Raw genomic sequence first — 18986 nt, forward strand, 5'->3', positions numbered from 1 at the left:
AAGATTTTTAGACTATGTATGGTTTGATTTTTAGAATTTTTTTTTAAAAAATTAAAAATTAATTTGGTTAAGAAATAAAAAATAAAAAATAATTATCATTTAAGGTAAAAAAATAATTATCATTTTAACTTTTGGGCATGTTATATACATACGTATGGTTGTTTTAATTTAATTTGTAAAAAATTATTCTAACCACTCGAAAAATAATAATTATATAAAAATGATTTATATTTACAAAAATTATAAAAATTATATAGTTGATTATTATTTGTTATTATAAATTATTATTATATATATTTAATATTGGTCTCAAATTTATAAAATAAAATTTATATATATTAAAAAAATGTGAGTGTGTGAGTATGGTGGGTGTGTGTGGGTGTGTGTGTGAGAGAGAGAGAGAGAGAGAGAGAGAATGAAAATGAAGAGTGAGCGCAACAGTGAAAACGTGTTTTCAAAACACGTTTTTATATTTTAATTAAAAGCGCGGTTTCTAATCACGTTTTTTGAAGAAATTTTTTTTTGTAAACCACGCTTTCTTAATTAAAAGCGTAGTTTGTAACCACGCTTTTATGATTTTACAAATTTTTCACGGGAGGACCACAAAAATGGAAAAAGCGTGGTTTGTAACCACGTTTTAGCCTATTTTAGAAATTCCGTCCGAACTAAGTCTAGTTTAGAAAATAGCTTGGTATTTTGACTTATTTTGGGAAAAGCCCCTAATATTAGGGAGGAAAAAAATATCATCAAATGTTTATAAAGATTTTTCATCCTTTAATTAGTGTATAGTGTTTTTTTATATGTGCAATCTAATGGTGGAGAATCTTTCATTATTATTTTCATGATATTTTTTTCATGATACCTAACATTACTCTTTTGAACCCCTCACTCCAAATGTATTGTGGTTGGTTAATTTTTTTTTACATTTTTTTTTCTCCTATTTTTGGTTGATATGTGTGTGTGTGGAGTTGTGAGGTTCCGATCTAAGTCGAAGCGGTGTAGGACTCACATAATATAAGTCTTATGTGGATCCTACCCATATATGATTAATAAAATTTTTCAAATCTCTAACATTTTATTTTCTTTTCTTTTTTTGGATTTTTTTTTCAAGGTATTTTCTTGTTTGAGGTAGCAAAATACTACTTGAAATAATATATTCTCTTTATTTCAAAATATTAATTTTTATTTTATTTTTTTATTATCTTAAAATATTAATTTTTTAAAATTTTTTCATTCTTTTAAATTCATTAACATTAATATTTTTAAAGTATAATAATTATACTACTAAAGGATAGTTTTAGAAAATATTTTTGAAATATAATAATTATACTATAAAAAAATTAAAATTTCTATAAAAAAAAAAAACTAATATTTTAAAACAGAGTGAGTAATATTTTTGTTTTTTAATCTATTACAATAAACACAAAAGGAATGTTTATTTATATATGGCTGTACACGTATTTTTATAGCATGATATAACTAAAAGTATTATTTTAAATTATAAATATCACAATATATTGTTGAAATAATTTTAAGGTAAATTACAAATACATCTAGTGAGATTTGTAAAAAATATGATTTTTCCTCTCGTTTTGAAAATTACAAATATTCTTTTGTCATAATTTTTCTTACAACTGGCTTCAAAAAAAAAAAAAAAAAATCTCAAATGCCCTCTAATACCAAAATAAAATTATTATACTATTTTCATCCACCTATTACCAAATTTCTCTCTACACTATCACAATATTTTTAAACTCTCCTCAGCGATGCACCAAGTGTTTGTAAACAATAATGACTGTTGTTGATTGAGTGGGAATTGGTGGTGTAATGGTTGAGCAAAGTAGTTTGACTCCCCTTCACTACGCGAGTCTTAACTTAAATGGGACTTGTATTGAGGAGTCGATGCAAAATCTAAAGTTATAGTCTCTCATCCAAAATGGACAACAAGATACCTTGGTAATCTCATCATGGGCTCTACCTGAAGCCTGCGGAAAGGATGTGAGGATTTTCCTGTAACAAAAAAAAAATGTCACTAGTTGAAAGAAAATGAGGAATAACAAATGTGACATGAAAAAAGAAATAAAAGTGTTTAACTTTATAAAGGTTAATATAGGTATTTAAAAAAAAAAAAAAAGGAAATTACCCACAGGTCCCATGTGGAACATGTGGACACTATTTAATCCCATAACTTTTTGGGTACACCCAAAAGTCCTTTCCTCTATCTCTCTGGTTTTTTCCTCCCTTTTTACGTTTTCTTCTTTATCTTTTTTTCTACATTTTTCTCTCATCGTCTTCGTCATAGATGATGGTGCAAGTGTTCATGTCTTTCTCCATTGATCGGGGTTCACTGATAACCGCCAACCATCGAAATCAACTCGTGATTTCACTCTCACCGACGGCGAAGATATATATTTCCGACGAAGAAGAAGAGTGGATCTACTTAGATCTGATGTAGATCTACTCATATCTATCAGATCTGAGTAGAACTACATCAGATTTGGCTAGATCTAAACAAAAAAAAGTTGTCGGAGTATAATCCTCTCTCTACATCCGCCTTTCTCCTTCGATCTCTTTTTTTTTTCTCTGCTATACACTTCTGTTTTTCTATTCTAATAGAGAAAATTTTCGAATTCTGAACAAGTAGTTTTCGAGTTTTAGTTACAAGCGGTGAAAACTGTAAAATTTTGCAGTTTCAAAATTTTTTTTTGGTGCTGGAATGAATCATGGTTTAAAACTGTAAAATTTCGCAGTTTTATAACATTCTTTAGAACTGTAAAATTTTACAGTTTCATAACATGTTTTTTAATTTTTTTTTCCGGCAATATTCTAGACATTCCGGTGAGTCTTCGGCGACCGTTAAATTGAAGTCCGACAGTAGTAAGATGTGAACAGTGTCTGTAAATTAAAAAAAAAAAAAGGATTTTTTGGTAACAATTAAAAATGTATTGGACTAATTGGTGCAAATGTTTTGTTTTGGGATTAACTGGATCTTGAACTTGGTACATGGGACTTATCAGTAAGTTCCCCAAAAAAAAATTGTTACTTACCTCATATACACTGGCAGTTTAATTTAACGGTTGATTAACAGAGGGAATAATTGAAAATCTTAAAGTGTGGGACGTAGTTTCTTAAACATAAGGGGAAATTTTATATTTTTAATAAATCTTAGAAATTGTATTTGTAATTTATTCGTAATTTTATATATATGTATATATAAAAATACACATAAATAATTTAATTAACATGAAACGCATATTTATTTAAGTTCAGGATGTACCTATGATCTTTGCCTAAAATGTTAAAAGAGTGTTTGTGAATTCTTGCCAAATGACATGAGCGTCTATGATATAACTCAATGTTAAAAGAGTGTTTATGATGTAACTGTTGGAAATGGTTATAAAATTCTGGATAAAATCAGAATTTTTTCCTAAGTTCGGTCTATTTTTAGGTGGGCCCCGAGTGTCGATTTACTCGGGTCAAAGTGGTAGCGCGTTCTATGCCGCGTTGTGATTCACGTGGTATATTTGGTTGCTCAAAACCATTACCGAGTGAATGGGAAATTGAAGCCAAAGTGTGCTCCATGGAAATGGAGTTTTGGTGGAAATTCCTTAAGGTTGTAAATTGGCTTATCCCACATTGATTTGGTGGGAAGTTTTGAAAGGGTTTATAAGGCTTAGGGTGAGATACTTGGGGTGTGCCCCAAGGGGTACCCAAGTGTTTTAGAGGGAGAGGTTATGGGCAAAATGGGCTACACCCATTGGATCCAAAAATCACCACACGCGCGCCGCCGTCCGTCCGGCTGGGCTTGGGCTTTGAATTTAATTTTATTTTTTATTAAAATAAAATCCAAAATTCAAATTAAATTGGTTTGGATTTTTTGTTCATCCAAACAGGGCCCTTCCCGTTTTCAAACAGAAATAAACTGTTTTGGAATTAGTGCACACCCAAACAGGGCCCTTCCCGTTTTACTATCTGTTTGAATTGTTGAATCTGTTTGAATTCAAAACCCAACAGGTATCATACCTGTTCAATTCAAAACCAAGAGCCACATACCTGTTCAATTCAAATCCAAGAGCCACCTTCACATCTATAAATAGGACCACCCTCATTTGATATTTTGTTAATTCAGAAATTTCGTATTTCACCTCTGTTAATTCTATTCTTCATCTTGCTGCATTTTATTTTCCAAAGAAAGAGTGTAAACACTTAGTGTGTTCGTAAGGCAAACAATTTGTAGTGCTGCTATTGTTTGTGGTAGATCATTTCATCCTGGGAGATAGACGTCCAAATTCTGAAAGCACCGTGGAGAGGACGAATCTGTCTTAAGGACACAGTGTCTAACACTGGACTTGATCAGAAAATAATTTAAAGAAATTAAATCAAGTAAGTTATTTAATTTATTTTCAGTGTTGTTTTTATTTATTTAAATCAGATTTTAATTTTGTTTTTGTAACAAAATAAAATCTGTTTTTGTTTATTTATTTTTATTTCGAGTTTGATTTTTGTAATCAAACAAATTCTCTCCTTTTCTTTATTTCTTTAAATTCTATTTGTTGTTGTGTACACAATAGAATTAAATCTTTTAAATACAGTGAAGATTGTCCAACAATAACTTCTAAATGTCAAGAGCTATCTGTTATATATTGAAATGTTAAAAGGTATCCATGTATTTTCATCGAATGTAAAGATGTGTTTGTGTACACTTTTTAATTTAGTAGATTGATTCCAAAATAATAAATAAAAAGTTTATATTATTTTAATTGGAAATAAAGAATATAATATTGAGTTTGAATTTTTTTTTTTACATATTTTTTATTCAATTTAATGAGATTACATAAAATAAAATATAAAAAAATAGGAGGAATTACCAAAAAAAAAAAAATCTCTGGGTTTGACCCTCATAACAAAATAAACTTGAATTTTTAATTTTATCAATTTAAATTATGAATTTTTGATTTGTTTTCATAATATCCCTAAATTAAAATAACTTTTGAAAAATAAATTTATTTTTCTAAATGCAAAATCAAAGATATTTTCTTTACAGAAAATCGGAAAGAAACGGTGCCATTTGGGGTGCTGTAGAGAGCATAGCAGCAGGTGTCACAACAATGACCCTACATCTTTCGAAGACACTATTTAGACCCGTAGAGTCAATTATCGAGTTTTGCTTTAATGATTCCAATCATTTATTTTATCATATATTTTGTGTATATTATTTATATAAAAAAATTAGTTCAATTAAATAATCGTAATATATTTAATTTATTATATTTTTTATAAAAAAAATTAAATATGTTACGTTTATCAGATCAATTTTTTTTTTCTTTCTAAATATTTACATGAAAAGCCTAATAAAATAAATAATTTAAATAATTAAAATGAGACACGTCATGAGTCATACAAGTTCGAACAATACGTTCTAGGCCAAATTATGAATTATGGACCAAAGGTATTCACCTCTTTTTATTTTTATTTTTTTGATCTTTTAAAAGGGAGAAAATTCCCTCCAATCCATTGTTTGGACTGGAAGGCCTATCAGAAGCCCATTTTAGGTCTATTTTATTAAATTCAAACAGTTCAATTTTAGTGCATTTTGAGTAAATTATGTAGGCAAAAAATTAGATTGATTAACATAATTTTTTACATTCATAATCTAAAATACACAAAAAATTGAATGATTCAAATCTATAAAACCCATCGGTCCATTGTTTGGACTGGATGAATTTGCACCTTCTTTGAAAAATAGATAGTGCTATATTAACAAAATAATTTTGACATTATTTTATTGAAAATCATGTAACAAAATATTGATTAATGTGATTTATAATTTTTATTTAAATTTTATTTTACTTAGATGAGGGAGGCAAATGGTGCTATGATCATTTTGGAGGCAAATGAATGCAAGCACTCTGAGTCCGGATCCTCGGCCGCCCATTCCTGCAATCATTCCTGCGGCGCCCCAAAACAACGTCATTTTTGGGCAAAATTTCAATTAAAAAAAAAAAGACTAAACAAAAGCAAGGAAGGAGGAAGGGAGAAGAAGGAAGAATGCACTGAAGAGAGAGGTGGGTTTCAGAGTTTGAGTGGTTTGGACAAGAGAAGAGAGAGGGAATAGTGGGTTTCATCACGCTGCTTCCTGGAACCGCCACTTCGAGCCAATTTGTGATCCAGAACTATCAGATCATTGCTTGAAACTTTGCGTTTCACACTCGCATTCTCAAATTGATCCAAACTCTGCCCAAACCGCACTTTTCATCAAGTCCAATGCACCTTCGGAGTCACCGCCGTTGATCCTAAACGGCCAGATCTCGGCCAAATTGTACGAAGCCGCACTTGCACTCTGAAACACACCGCCGTTGATCATCACAGGCTGATCCATCCGAAGATTCTCAAAATCACATCCGATTCGAATCCAAATTTATCTTCAATGTTATTCAAAGCTCATGAATTAGTTGCAAAGAGAATCATTGCTATAGTTCAATTTCAAAGTGTGCATTTGAAGATAAAAAACAAGCACAGAGAGAGAGAGAGAGGGGGGGAAGGGCAGCTGTGTGATCTTCTTTGACAGTGGAGATTGATTGTTGGTGAGCACTGTACACACTACCACTACCAGTATTCACTGGAGGGAGACCTCTTTTCTTCCCTTCTTCCTTCCTTCCTCTCCCTTCTTCCTTCATTGCTTCTGTTCAGTTTTTTTTTTTTTTTTTTTTTTATAATTGAAATTTTGTCCCAAAACGATATCGTTTTAGGGCGTCACATGAATGGTTGCAGGAATAGGCGGCCGAGGATCCGGATTCGTCTATCCCTTCATGTGAAAAAATTATTGAATAGTTACTGTTGGAACAATTTTCTGTGTAAATAAAATAAATTGAAATAAAACCAAACAAATAAATAAATAACGTACCGAATTTATTTATTGAACCGAATTAAAAATTCAAAGACCAAGTCGAGTGTGTGACACTCTGTCCTTAAGACAGATTCGCCCCTCTACGGTACTTACGATTGAGTGGCGTCTATCTCCCAGGATACAATGATCTTCACAAATTGTAGTAGTACTCCAAAATATTTGTTCGGCGAATCAAACCTGTGTTCTAATACTCTCTTTAATTTATTCTAAAACTAAATATGAAGAATAAATGCACTAGAGAAATTTTGGACAGCAATTTAGACAATCTGCAGACTGGTTTTCGGAACCCCCAAAGACTGCTGGAACATGGCTGTATTTATAGGCAAAATATCTGACCCGAATAGGTACAAACAAGTAATGAACAGGTGCGAATTGAATTTTGAACAGATGCTGTTTGTTTTAACAGATTAACTGCTGGCAACCGTAGCAGTTAATTACCTGTTCTCAAACTGCCCAAAAAACCGAATCTGTTAAGGCCTTCTTGAACCTGTTTTAGAACTGTCCAAAAAAAAACAGAATCTGTTAAGGTTGGGACTTTATTAATTAAACCATTGAAATATATATATAGTAAACTATTAGAATATATATATATATATATATATATATATATTAAACTATTTGAATAGTTTAATAAATAAAGGAGGAGGTACAAACTTTAGGAAACTACTCAGGAACCCAAAATTTGAATTTAGAATTAAATTAAATTCCCACAATAATTTTTTTATTTAAAAAATTCAAATGAATTTTATCTAAAAAATTAATGTTAGACCTGAAAACGACGTCAACTTTCTAATCACTCATAAATGGTTTTGACGTTCCGTCTTCACCGTGTGACTTGCCACGCGGCAAGGAACACGTCACCTCTTCGGACCCACCCCAAAAAACGTTTGGGGCCCACTCAATTTTGGGCTCAAAGTCGGCCCAAAATATGCCTATATTAACCATTTTTCCAACAATCCCCCACATGAATGGAATTTGACGGAGAGAAAATATAACAACATGATCTAATTACAGAGAGTACAGAAATTGAAAATATTCTGCAAAGGATAGGTAGCTTTTAGCTTTGAACCTTCCCTTGTGAGACATTATCGGATTTACTAGCTAACCAGTGAACATGATGTCTTGAACTGTTCAGCCGTTTGTGTAAATCAAGACAATAAAACTCACACAGTATATTCCCAGACATAGTTTAGTTTTCATTATTGTGTTCATTTTGGCCCTGAACAACCTGGTCTTTCATGAGTGCTCTAGAGAATCGTAGCCCTACACAAATCTCATAGAACCGGCCCAGCTCACACTCACATAGGTGATTCTTATGAAGAGTATCCTGTCATACTCCACTAGGTTTACCTAGATATAAGAATCATTAAAATTATTACTTAACCTAAAATGCTGCAGACATCACTATTTCATCATAGAAATGGATAGGAGTTAGACTCCCTAGTGATCCTTCTGAGTTATTCACAACTCGATTGTCCCTTTGAACCTAGATCTTGGGATCTCCAGTCAACTAGGTTGGGATGCCGTTGTGGTAACTCTTATTTAATAGCAGTCCCATTCCCCTCGATGAATTCTCAACTAACTCTCTTGCTAACCCTTTGGTTAGTGGATCCGCTATGTTGTCTTTAGACTTAACATATTCTATAGAAATAATTCCATTAGAGAGTAGTTGTCTCACGGTGTTATGTCGACGGCGAATGTGTCGTGACTTACCATTATACATATGACTCTGTGCTCTACCTATAGCTGATTGACTATCGCAATGTATACATATAGCAGGCACCGGTTTGGGCCATATTGGAATATCGTCAAGGAAGTGGTGAAGCCATTCTGCCTCTTCCCTACTTTGTCTAAAGCTATGAATTCAGATTCCATAGTAGACCTAGCAATACAAGTTTGTTTGGAAGATTTCCAAGATACAGCCGCCCCACCAAGAGTAAAGATATACCCACTAGTGGACTTTGAGTCTCTAGTATCTGATATCCAATTTGCATCACAGTATTCTTCAAGTACTGCTGGATATCTAGTATAATTCAGCCCAATATTACGAGTAAATCGAACCCTTATAATTGCTTTCCAGTGTTCTATTCCCAGATTACTCGTATATCTATTTAATTTACTTACTGCATAAGCTACATCTAGGCGAGTGCAGTTCATCAAGTACATTAAGCTTCCAATAATTTGGACATACACTAATTGAGAAATACTTTCCTGTACATTTTTAGAAAGATACAAATTAACATCTACAGGAGTTCTAGCAAGATGATCATCATCTTTGCTGAATTTGTCAAGTATTTTCTCAATGTAATGAGATTGTGACAAAGCATATCCTTCTGATGTTTTGGTAATTTTCATACCAAGAATTACATCAGCAATGCACATGTCTTTCATGTCAAAATGTTTATTCAATATTTTCTTGGTAGTTTTAATTATGTCATTATTACTACCAATGATGAGCATATCATCTACATAAAGACATACAATGACATAACATTTATCTGTGTTTTTAATATAAACACATTTGTCACACTCATTAATTTTAAATGCATTTGACATCATTGCCTTGTCAAATTTCTCATGCCATTACTTTGGCGCTTGTTTTAAACCATATAATGATTTAACCAATTTACACACTTTCTTTTCTTTCCCTGGAACAGAAAACCCTTCTGGTTGTTCCATGTAAATTTCTTCATTTAACTCACCATTTAAGAAAGCGGTTTTAACATCCATTTAATAAATTTCTAGATTGTATAGAGATGTAATAGCAATTAGTATTCTAATGGATGTTATTCTAGTAACCGGTAAGTATGTGTCAAAGTAATCTAGACCTTCTTTTTGTCTAAAACCTTTGACTACAAGTCTTGCCTTGTATTTGTCTATTGATCCATCTGCTTTCAATTTTCTTTTGAAAATCCACTTGTACCCAAGAGGTTTACAACCTGGCGGCAAATCCACCAATTCCCAAGTGTGATTTTGCAAGATGGATTCAACTTCACTGTTGATAGCTTCTTTCCATAAAGGAGCTTCAGGACTGGACATAGCCTCTTTAAAAGTTAAAGGCTTATTTTCTAACAAAAATGTTAGAAAATCTGAACCAAACGATTTTGAGATTCTAGCACGTTTACTACACCTAGGTTCATCTTTCTCATTTTGATCTAACTCTTGTTCTTGATCCTGACTAGTAATAGCATTATGAGATCTTTTATTGTTACTAGTCTCTTGTCCAGTCTTATTTGGAAATGCATGTTCAAAGAAAGATGCATTGCTTGATTCAATAATAGTATTTACATGCATTTCGGAATGTTCTGATTTATGAATCAAAAATCGATATGCACTACTATTCTTGGCATAACCAATGAAAATGCAATCAATGGTCTTAGGACCTATCTTAGTCTTTTTAGGACTAGGAATAGCCACTTTAGCCAAACACTCCTACACTTTTAAGTATTTGTAGGATGGTACTCTTTCATGCCACAATTCGTAAGGTGTTTGATTCACTTTCTTTTGGGGTACTTTATTAAGTATATAATTAGCAGAAAGTATTGCTTCCCCCCACAAGTTCTGAGCTAATCCAGAACTGATTAACATAGCATTCATCATTTCTTTTAAAGTCCTATTTTTCCTTTCAGCAATTCCATTTTGCTGAGGTGAGTAAGGAGCGGTGGTTTGATGAATTATTCCATATTCTTTACAAAATTCACCAAAAAGTGATTCATATTTACCACCTCTATCACTTCTAAGTTTCTTGATTTTCTTACCAAGTTGATTTTCAACTTCATTCTTAGATTGAATGAAAGTTTCTAAAGTTTCATCTTTGGTTTGAATTAAATAAACATAACTATATCTAGTATAGTCATCTACAAAAGTGATAAAATATTTTTTCCCACCTCTAGTTTGAATTGATTTAAAATTACAAATGTCACTATGAATTAATTCAAGTGATTTCGTACTTCTTTCAATTGAATGAAAAGGAGTTTCAGATAATTTTGCCTCAACACAAATTTCACATTTATGATTTGAATCAATGTCAAATTTAGGTAAACATTCCATATTAATTAATCTATGCAAAGATCTATAATTAACATGTCCTAGTCTACCATGCCATAAATTTGAAGACCCAAGCAAGTAAGAAGAAGATATATTTTTATTAATACCAGAAGGTACAACAGTCATTACATTCATTTTGAAAAGGTCATCAGACATGTAACATTTTCCTACATACATCCCATTTTTGGTAAGTACAAACTTGTCACTTTCAAAAACTAGCCTAAACCCATTTTTACTCAACAAAAATCCGGAAACTAAATTTTTGCGAATGTCCGGTACATGCAGCACATTGTTGAGAGTGAGTTCCTTTCCTGATGTCATCTTAAGTACAATCTTTCCTTGTCCTTCAACTTTGGAAGTTGAGGAGTTGCCCATAAAGAGTTGTTCACCATTGTCCACTGTAGAATAAGATATGAACATCTTTTTGTCGGTACAAATGTGGCGAGTAGCACTAGTGTCCACCCACCATTCTTTAGGATTTTTGACAAGATTTGCCTTGGAAACAACTGCAGAAAGATTTATGACATTTACACTATTGGAAATTTCATCCATTTCAGTCATTTTGGCTTTAGCAACCTTCTTACTTGTTCTTCATTTGCCTTTACGTTTGTAACGGCAATTGTGGGGATATATTTTCTGAATACCAACACGTGGCATGGTGACGCTGACGTGTCAGCCGAGGTGCCACGTGTCGTGGTAGTTAGGCCGAGGTGATCTCGGTGTTGCCGAGGTTATCTCCGAAGATATCAGAATCCGAGATAAACGAATAAGGGACAAGAGTCCTAAGACGAAGAGGGGACTTAACCAAGATAAGGATAAAGCTCTTAGGGAGTTTATCTTTATCTCTTGAGGAGTCCAAAGTAAGCACAGAATTGGAGTTCATAGAAGTCATACATCTAGTGGGACTTCGATTGAGTATATTATAAAAGAGAGGCACCCCCGTGGGTCTAAGGTATCCAATTTACATTTTGAGTATTAAGTTTAAGCACTTGATTATCTTTGAGAGATATACTGACTTGATCGTCGGAGTGCCCCCGAGTGGAAGAACCACCGCCGGAGCCTTCTCTTTCTGTTACAGGTTACTGAAGCCATCTATTCTGCCTGTGCTCTCCAGCTGATTACTGAATAGGCAGTGTGGTCAGATTTTCACCCACACAATTTGGCGCCGTCTGTGGGAACGAAGGAAGAATAGATGGCCAGTAACGGACAGCAGGAAAAAATTGGGGATGACGCTCCCGCTGGGAGTGGCAGACCAATTGACCTTGACATTGAAGGAGACAACCACAATACAGAAGCCTGTGACCAGGGTCACAGAGAGAAAGACGTCATCCAGGAGGGTGACACGTCAAAAAGAACAGACCAAGGAAAGTACTACAATGAAGATAACCTCCAGGTATGGAGGGACAGGTGCCTACGGAGGGATGAGGAAGTGAAAGAATTGGCGAACAAGTTGGCAGACCTTCAGTCAGTCGTCAACTTCATGATGCAGAATAATGTTATGCAGCCACCATACCCGCTGTAAGATACGCCGATGCCAGCAACCAACACCCAGAAGGGCGGAAGAAAAACAATCCCCGTGGTCCCTCAGCATACCAGGAGCGGAAGGCATTCTCACCGGCCTTCCAGGGAAGTCGGACGAGAAGAGCCGAGGCAAGAAGAGTCCCGAAGGACCCACCACATGAAGAATCCAGAACCCAAAGAACATCGGCATGTTCGAGGGCAAGCACTCTGCTTTGACACAACCCATGGAGAAAGATCCAAACGGACCCACCACGAGGCCGAAAGCAGTGTACCAAAAAGACTAAAGTCCAAAGACAGCCGAGCTCCAGGGAGGAGCAAAGAAGACCTGAGAGACTACCTCAAAAGGAGACAACAGAATGCTGACGCCGAGGTAAACTCCCCAGTAAAACCAAAGACAGCCTTCTCGGTGGAACTGGACAAATTCGAACCACCAAAGAGGTTCAGTATGCCAAGGTTTCAAATTTATGATGGTAAGTCAGATCCAAACTTTCATGTTGGACTATACCTGAATTCAATGGCATTATATAGCGGGAACGAGCCGTTGCTCTGCAAAGTTTTCCCCTCATCCTTTGGGGAAATTGCATCTGATTGGTTCCATAAATTACCAAAGGGAAGTGTAAAGACATGGGAAGGCCTGGCCGAGATGTTTGTGGCCAGGTTCGTGACCAACAAGCTGCAGCCCCTGAGGGTTGATGCTTTGATGGCTCTAAGAATCACCAAGGAAGAAGGCCTTAGGGCCTATGCGAAGAGGTACTACGAGGTGTTCAACCGAATACCCGAATGCAACCAAGAGGTAGCGGTCGTGTCTTTCAAGAACAGCCTGAAAGATGACTGCCCACTACGGAAGTCTTTGGCAAAAACATTGCCAAAAAGCATGGAAGAACTCATGGCAAGAATTGAGAAGTACGCCAGAGTCGAAGAAGTTACATCGGGAAACAAAGAGGTAAAGCAAGAAAAGGGCAATGGCTCGCCGAAGCGAGGCCGAGGCAACAATGGGCCGACCAAACAAGAAACAGAGTTGAGAAGTAAACAGGCGGTAACGACGGTATTCCGAATCCCAATCCATAAAGTCCTAGATCAAATTCGAAACCAACCTTATTTCAGGGCTCCGGCAAGAGCACTAGGGGAATTCATGGGAAGGAACGTTGGAAGACGTTGTGCCTACCACAATGAAGAAGGACACCCAACTCAAGGTTGCAGAGCCTTGAAAGCACACTTGAAGGACCTGGTGAGACAAGGCCTTCTGAGGGACCTGGTCGATGAAGCCAGGACAAGGGAAGAACAGGCAAGGTTGCCTCAAGCACCAGCAGCGCCGCCTCCCCCAGCACAGCTACCACAAGCAGGAGGACCGAGGGTGGTTAATGTGATCCACTCAAGGGTCAACGAAAAACGAAGTCAGAGGGGAGACCCAGAAGGTAAGACATTTACAGCATGTCTACCAAGTTGGGGAGAAGAGACATCGGCCAGAAGAATGCCAAGGGCCGATGATAGCCTTTACTGAAGCCGACCTGGAATTGGTCCAACATCCGCATAATGATGCCTTGGTAGTATCCCTCTAGGTTGGGGAGTGCCAAGTGAAACGCATCCTAATAGATCAAGGCAGCTCCTGTGACATCATGTATGTCAGATGTTACAAGGAGCTGGGCCTTCACCCTGATGACTTAGAACAATCCAACGGCCCGATGGTCGGCTTTAACGGAACGCCGACATGGCCACTGGGCGCAACAAGCTTGAAAGTACAAGCTGGCACTAAGAAGATCCAGACGGAATTTCTGGTAATTGACACGCCCTCACCGTACAACATCATCTTGGGAAGGCCGTGGTTGCATGCAATGGGGGCAGTTCCCTCAACGTTGCATCAACTACTGCGGTTCCCAATAGAGCATGGGATTGAAGAAGTCAGAGGGGATCAACTGCAAGCAAAAAATTGCTCCATGGCAGCAATGAAGTCCACCTGTAGTATACGAGAGCCAAGGAACGCAGAAGTTGAAGATGAGGACATGGAGGTCCTAGAAGACGTCGAGAAAGAACCAGCCGAAAAAAGCGAAGAGGCGCTAAAAAAAATCTTCGTCCAGGAGGACGACGAAGAGCGTTTCTTTCTTCTCGGCTCAGGCTTAGCTAGAGAAGAAGAGAAAGAACTGGAAGATTTTTTGAGGGCAAACATAGAGGCGTTCGCCTGGACACCTTATGAAATGCCAAGCATTGTCCCCGAGGTCACTTGCCACAGACTGAATGTCGACAGATCGGCAAAACCTGTGATTCAACGAGCCAGAAGACCGACGTTGATGCACGTTGAAGCAGTAGAAGAAGAGGTAGACAGACTCCTGGAGGCCAGGGCCATCCGAGAAGTTCAGTACCCAACATGGCTGTCCAACACAGTAGTAGTAAAAAAGAAGAATGGCGAATGGAGGGTTTGTGTAGACTTTACCAGCCTCAACAAAGCTTGCCCCAAAGACAGCTTTCCTCTGCCCAAAATCGACCAACTGGTAGACGCCACTTCAGGACATGAAAGGATGAGTTTTTTGGATGCATACAGAGGGTACCACCAGATTGCCATGTACCCTCCAGACGAGGAGAAGACCGCGTTCATCACCCCTAAAGGCCTGTACTGTTACAAGGTAATGCCTTTTGGGTTGAAAAACGCAGGAGCAACCTATCAGAGGTTAGTGACAAAGATGTTTAAGCACCTGATTGGCAAAACAGTGGAAGTCTACATCGACGACATGGTCGTGATGACCAAGGAATCAAAGGGTCATCTTGCCGACCTAAAAGAGGTCTTTGACATACTCAAAAGGTATCGGCTCCGACTCAACGCCTTGAAGTGCGCCTTTGGAGTTGGATCAGGTAAATTTTTAGGATATCTGGTAACAAGAAAGGGCATTGAGGCCAGCCCAAACCAAATCAAGGCCATCCTGGACTTATAGAGCCCGACATTGGCAAAGCAAGTTCAAGTGCTTACTGGAAGGGCCGCATCCCTAAACAGATTCATCAGCAGAAGCTCAGATAAGTGCAGACCCTTCTTCAACCTGGTGAAAAAAGCCACAGACTTCCTATGGACAGAAGAATGTGAAGCCGCCTTAACCGACCTAAAAAAGTACTTGACCACAACTCCGGTTCTTTCCAACCCAGTACCAGGGGAGGAACTGTTTTTGTACTTAGCAGTCTCAGAACACGCAGTCAGTGCAGTGCTAATCCGAGAGGAAAAAGGGGAACAAAAGGCTGTTTATTATGTAAGTAAAACTTTGGCCGACGCAGAAACAAGATACCTACCACTGGAAAAATTAATGCTGGCCTTAGTAATGGCTTCAAAGAAGTTGAACCATTACTTTCAGGCACACAAGATTGTGGTCCTAACAGAGCACCCATTGAAGTCCTTGTTGCAACAAGGAGACTTAACAGGAAGGATAGCAAAATGGGCAGTAACCCTGGGCCAGTTTGACCTGGAGTTTAGGTCGAGAACAGCAATAAAGGGCCAAGTTTTGGCCGACTTCGTCGCAGAACTCACACCTGAAACCATCGTACATCGGGCTCCGTCGAGCCAAGATGAGCATTGCCCCAACAAGCAAAAAGAATCCCAGCCAAAGACAAAAAAGCAAGAGAAGGAGAAGCTCAGACCCTGCAGCATCTACATCGGCGATTCATTCAGACTATTCGTCGATGGAAGTTCAAACCGCCAGGGAGCAGGGGCAGGAGTACTGCTGATATCTCCAGATGGAGAAATAGTAGAACAGTCTATCCGTTTGGGGTTCAAAGCCTCCAACAATGAAGCAGAATATGAAGTATTAATTGCAGGGCTAAAGCTGGCAACAACAGCAAAGGCAGATGAGGTAATTGTTTTTTGTGATTCACAACTCATTGTTAACCAGTCAACAGGAGAATTTGCAGCCAGAGACGAAAGAATGTCGGCATATGCAAAGGAAGTCATCAGATTGGCAGCCCTATTTCAGAACTGCAGATTACTCCAAGTTAGCCGAGATGACAACACCCACGCCGACGCGTTGGCTAACCTGGCCAGTTCAATTCAAACTGGAAAAACAAGGACAATTATGATCGACTACATGTCGGCCCCGAGCATAGATAGACAGAGCACCGAACAAGAAGCAATGTGCGTGGACTTGGGACCAAGCTAGATGGATGCAATTATTGCATTCCTAAAAGAGGGGAAGCTGCCAGAAGACCACAAGGAAGCACATAAAATCAGACTGAAGTCGGCCAGATTCAGTCTAACAGCAGAAGGCCATCTCTACAGGAGGTCTTTCACTGGGCCGCTTTTAAGGTGCGTACACCCTTTGCAGGTTGAAGATTTTCTTTACGAAATTCATGAAGGAATTTGTGGAAGCCATGCTGGGGGCAGATCATTAGCCCACAGGGCCATTACCCAGGGGTATTGGTGGCCCTACATGCAAAAGGATGCCGAAGCCTATGTGAAGAAATGTGAACAATGCCAAAGGTTTGCACCTTTGATACATCAGCCAGCTGCTGACCTGAACCCAGTATCCAGCCCTTGGCCGTTTGCCCAATGGGGCATGGATCTGGTTGGACAACTTCCCCAAGCAACTGGGCAAAGAAAATACTTGCTGGTAGCAACAGACTACTTTACAAAATGGATAGAGGCAGAACCTCTTGCCAAAATCCGAGATGTGGACGTCAAGAATTTTATATGGAGAAACATTATCACCAGATTTGGGATTCCAAGAGCAATAGTCGCCGACAACGGAACACAGTTTGACAGCAAACTCATCAAGAACTTTTGTGCAAAATTCAAAATCAAGAATTATTTCTCAACACCAAGTTTTCCTCAAAGCAATGGGCAAGAAGAGGCATCCAACGAAGTAATTCTGGATGGAATAAAGAAGAGACTGCAGGCTGCAAAAGGAAAGTGGGTAGACGAGTTGCCCAACGTACTTTGGGCATATCGGACTACGCCAAGAAGATCAACAGGAGAATCCCCCTTTGCCATGGCTTATGGCACAGAAGCGGTCATCCCATTGGAGATCGGCATCCCAGGGATCAGAACCCAGGGAGTAGAGAATGGCACCAATGACATACTCTTAGCCCGAAATCTGGATTTGTTGGAAGAACGAAGAGAGAAAGCTGCAATTCAACTTGCAGTATACCAGCAACAGCTTGCCAAAGCTTACAACAAGAAGGTCAATCCAAGAGATTTTCAAATCGGCGACCTAGTCCTGAGAAAAGTCGTCGAGAACAAGAAGGATCCCAGGGAAGGCAAGCTTGGCCCAAACTGGGAAGGACCCTACAGAATTACTTCAGTATTAGGCAACGGAGCTTATCGGCTTGAGGACAATGAGGGCAAAGCATTGCCCAGACCTTGGAATACTTGTAATTTGAAATTTTTCTATCATTAGATGTGCATCATTTTTTGGCCGATATCATCAATAAAGTCTTTTCAGAATTCTTTCAAACACATATGATTGATAAAGTTATGCATTAATGTTTATTGAAGACATAATTAATGTGAACCCAAGTCAAACTCAGGTTCACGTTGGGGACAAAGAAAAGAAAGAGATTATTCCTTAATTCACTTGTTGAAATTTGTAGCAATTTACAAGTTGAAATTAAGCTGATTCCTTATCTTCACTTGTTGAAATTTGTAGCAATTTACAAGTTGAAGTTAAGCCGAGATTATTCCTTAATTCACTTGTTGAAATTTGTAGCAATTTACAAGTTGGAATTAAGCTGATTCCTTATCTTCAGTTGTTGAAATTTGTAGCAATTTACAAGTTGAAGTTAAGCCGAGATTATTCCTTAATTCACTTGTTGAAATTTGTAGCAATTTACAAGTTGGAATTAAGCTGATTCCTTATCTTCAGTTGTTGAAATTTGTAGCAATTTACAAGTTGAAGTTAAGACGAGATTATTCCTTAATTCACTTGTTGAAATTTGTAGCAATTTACAAGTTGGAATTAAGCTGACTCCTTATCTTCACTTGTTGAAATTTGTAGCAATTTACAAGTTGAAGTTAAGCCGAGGTCATTGCTTAAGTTCTCATAGCAATATGTGAGTTGCTTAACCCTAAGGAAGATGCTTAACACTTGTTGAAATTTGTAGCAATTTACAAATTTATGTTAAGCCGACATATGATCACCCGCTGAGGTATACAGAAATTTACAAGTTGAAGTAAAGGCTAAGTATATTGTTTAAACACTTGTTGAAATTCGCAGCAATTTACAAGCAGATTATTATTTAACACTTAGAAAAGTTTACAGTATATGTTAACACTTGTTGAAATTTGTAGCAATTTACAAGTAGGTTAGACCGAAGTCCCTGTTTAATACTTGTTCAAACTTGATAAGAAGCTTGCAAAGTTCACATTAAGTAGTATATGTTTTATACTTGTTAAAAATTTATGAAAGGTTTGCAGGTCAGTATCTTGCCGAAGCAAAAGTTTTGTAGTTATACCCTAGGTACGTAACCCCGAGGAGATTGCACAAAGGAAGCAAAATGAAAAAGCATGCAAAAATTTCTAAGTATAGAAATATGCAGAAGCAAT

Source organism: Camellia sinensis, chromosome 1, assembly GCF_055761805.1.
Source record: "Camellia sinensis isolate YWXY chromosome 1, ASM5576180v1, whole genome shotgun sequence".
NCBI classification, from domain to species: domain Eukaryota; kingdom Viridiplantae; phylum Streptophyta; class Magnoliopsida; order Ericales; family Theaceae; genus Camellia; species Camellia sinensis.